Source organism: Lactuca saligna, chromosome 1 (genome assembly GCF_052625555.1).
Source record: "Lactuca saligna cultivar CGN05327 chromosome 1, ASM5262555v1, whole genome shotgun sequence".
Lineage (NCBI taxonomy): Eukaryota > Viridiplantae > Streptophyta > Magnoliopsida > Asterales > Asteraceae > Lactuca > Lactuca saligna.
Genome location: NC_136417.1, coordinates 24,482,701 through 24,486,393, shown reverse-complemented (window position 1 = coordinate 24,486,393; position 3,693 = coordinate 24,482,701). Strand labels below are relative to the sequence as shown.

The 3,693-nt window shown below is 40.5% G+C and overlaps 1 pseudogene; it reads right to left on the bottom strand.

Moving 5' to 3' along the window:
- Positions 1-280: 280 nt before the first annotated feature.
- On the bottom strand, positions 281-964 carry LOC145003741 (secreted RxLR effector protein 161 pseudogene; annotated as a pseudogene).
- Between the last annotated feature and the right edge of the window lie 2,729 nt (positions 965-3,693).

Below are 3,693 nucleotides of genomic sequence, written 5' to 3'. Positions count from 1 at the left end.
AAATTATAATCATGTGGTATGCATCATATAGAATCACTAAAATTTATGAGGGTATATTATCATAAGATATGATAATATATATTATTATTTGAAAATTATAGGGTGAGAACCAATTTTATGTATTTTATTGATTGAATACACAAAGATGTAAAACATATCTCAGTGACATATATTTGAATGACAAAAATAAACTCCTAGCAATATAAGGGAAAATACCAAAGATAGAATACATAAGGAAGGAAATAAATAATCTAAAATCGTATGATATCTTTTGTTTCCTTTACTCCCCTTCAAGTTGAGCATGAAGGTTCCGAATGTTCAAATTGACCAAAAGAGACTTCAACTGATCTCCACCAAGAGGTTTTGTAAGCAAATCCGCCAACTGATTCCTTGTGTGCGTCCAAACCAGAACAACTTCCTTGGACTCCACCCTCTCGCGAACAAAGAAACAATCCATTTCCACGTGTTTAGTACGCTCGTGGAAAACTGGGTTATGAGCTACGTGTCGAGCAGACTCATTGTCACAGAAGAGAGTTGTAGGTTGGTTAATAGAGACACCAAGTTCCGAAAGTAGCCAACGGACCCATAGAATCTCGCTCACCATGGTAGCCATGGCACGATATTCCGCTTTAGCAGAAGACCGAGAAACCATAGATTGTTTCTTCGATTTCCATGAGACCGGAGCACCACCCAAGAGTAACAAATACACAGTTCTTGAACGACGAGAGTAGGGACAACCCAACCAATCTGAATCACTATATGCTACCAATTCTGTTGGACCGTCGCGAGGAAGAAGAATACCTTGGCCCAACGTGGTTTTAAGGTACCTCAAGACACATAGCGCCACATTCCAATGACTTTGTTTAGGGTCTGACACAAACTGATTGAGGATATTAACGGAATAAGTTATATCTGGTCGTGTCGCTTGAAGATACAGGAGACACCCAACCAGACGACTATACATGTTTGCAATCTATGCTCTATTCTTTAGCACCTTTGTCAAGCTTGAGGTTTTGTTCCATGGGGAACCGGCTGGGTCTGCAACCAAGCATGCCTGAGTCCTCCAAAATGTCCATGGTGTATTTGCATTGATTGAGGACTAAACCCTCCTTTTTTCTCGAGACCTCGATACCTAAAAAGTACTTTAAGCTACCAAGATCTTTATTACTAAAGTGTGAATGCATATTGGCTTTAGTGCTTTCAATTTTGGTGGCATCATTACCAACAATCACAACGTCATCTACATAAATAAGAGCTGCCACAAAGGTATGCTTGTACTTATGAATAAAAAGTGAGTGATCCGCATGAGATTGCTGAAAATCAAGTTCACGTAAAGAAGTTGTGAACTTGTGATACCAATTTCTACTTGCTTGTTTCAAGCCGTAGAGTGATTTCTTTAATTTGCATACCCGAGTTTCACCTTCTTTACCGAAGCCCTGTGGTATCTTCATATAGACATCTTCTTCTAAGTCACCATGTAAGAAGGAGTTGTTCACATCTAATTGTTGGATTATCCAATTGTTTTTCACCGCCATGGTTAAAAGGATTCAAATCGTAACAAGTTTAGCTACCGGGGTAAAGGTGTCGTGAAAATCTACACCCTCCAATTATGTATACCCTTTTGCTACCATACGAGCTTTGTATCGCTCTATGTCACCATTGGGTTTGTACTTAATCTTGTATATCCATTTTGAATCAATCGCCCTTTTCCTTTTGGAAGATCCATGAGATCCTATGTGTCATTATCCTCCAAAGCCTTGATTTCAGACTTCATTGCATCTCTCGACTTTGGATCGCGAGCTGCATGCTTAAAGATTTTTGGCTCATTGTTTGTAACAATGGCCGCTAAGAAAGCTCTGTGAGAACAACTGAATTTATTATCAGTAACATAAAAAGAGAGGGGATGTACCGTGGAAGCAATTCGATTGGCGGCGGGTGGAGGATGACTGATCGATGGTGGAAGACGAACTTCAAAGTCTTAGAATCGGACTAGTTGTGTTCTCACTCTCAGAGCTCTAGTTGCATTTGGACTTGAAGCGATGTTTACGTCATCAGTTTGTGTTTCAACAAGTGTGGTGGTCTCATTAGTGACTTGGTTAGACACAGACTCCATTGGCTTATTAGTCACTTCTCCATCCTCAATGTCAACGTCAGATGACATAACGTTATTCGGAATTGCAGTATTTTTTTCATCATCAAGCTGAAACAGGTCCTCATGTCGCGTCTCTTCATAGGATTTGGTGTGGTTCATAGGAAAGTCGAACATCCCGTGTAATGACTATTTTTCTACTCTCCAAATCATATATTTTGTAACCCTTGGTGCCCGGTGGGTAACCAACGAAGATGCCAGGTTTACCACGCTGCTCAAACTTGTCTCCCCCTGGTGTCTATATTCCGAAGATAGGTCAAGCAACTAAAAACCCTCATGTGTTCGTATGAGGGTTTTTGTTTAAATAGGACCTCATAAGGCGTGGCCCCATGCAGAATTTCGAGGGTATTCTATTGATGACATAAGTCATTGTTAAAATGCATTCTCCCCAGAAAGTCTTTGGTAAGTTAGCTTGAAAACATAGGGAACGAGTGGTTTCAAGCAAGTGTCGATGCTTGCGTTCCACCACCCCATTTTGTTGTGGGGTGTGTGGACAAGACGTCTCCAAAATGATGCCCTCTTGAGCATAGAAATCTCTCATCTTGTTTGACACAAACTCTCCCCCATTGTCAATTCGTATTCGTTTGATTTGAACTCCAAATTGCGTTTTGACCATTTTGCAGAAGTCTATAAGGCATGTGCTCGCCTCATGCTTGTGTTTTAGCAAAAAATTCCATACAACTCTACTAAAGTCGTCTACTACAGTAAGAAAGTAATAAGCTTTATTCATGGATGGGGTTCTATATTTCCCCCACACATCGCAATGTATCAAATCAAAACATGCAAGTGTTTTTATTTCACTAGTAGGAAAAGGAAGGTGTGTGTGTTTGGCTTTAAAACAAGCATCACACTTATGATTATCCTTTGAAACGTGAATAAAGTCTAAGTGTGAAATCTTCTTAGTTGATGGATGACCAAGTCTCTTGTGCCATACATCAAAAGTGGTCAGCAGGGCTTTGTTTATCTTCATTGTCCCCATTCGATACACTCCTCCAACCCGGTTACCCGCTCCAATCAAGTGCTTTGTCCCCAACTCCTGTATAACAAAGAAACCAAGGAAAAAGGTAACAACATAGTTAAGATCATCTGCAAGTTTGCTGACTGAAAGAAGATTATAATCAAAACTGGGAACAAACAAAACTCCTTTTATCTTAACACCTCCTAGAAGAGTATGTTCACCTTCTCCCATGACAGGCACCTTATCCCCATTAGGAATGATAACGGGAGCCCCTCTAGTGTTTTGGGTAATACTCTACAGGAAGTCATCTCTACAAGTCATGTGTTCAGTTTCGCCAGAATCAACAACCCAACCATCACATGTGAGATCTTTACCTGCCATGTTTGCCCTTGGTTGATTTCGTTGCCTGCCATGTTTTCGTTCTCCTTGAAGTGAGTGACAAATAAATGGTATTGTTCATCTGTCAGCCCTGGTATAGGACTCGACACCATCTCTACGCAAGCAGCTTTAGGTCTTTGTTTATCTTTCTTTCCCGACCACCATTCCGGGTACCCAACGATCTTGAAACACACTTCTTTGTTGTGAC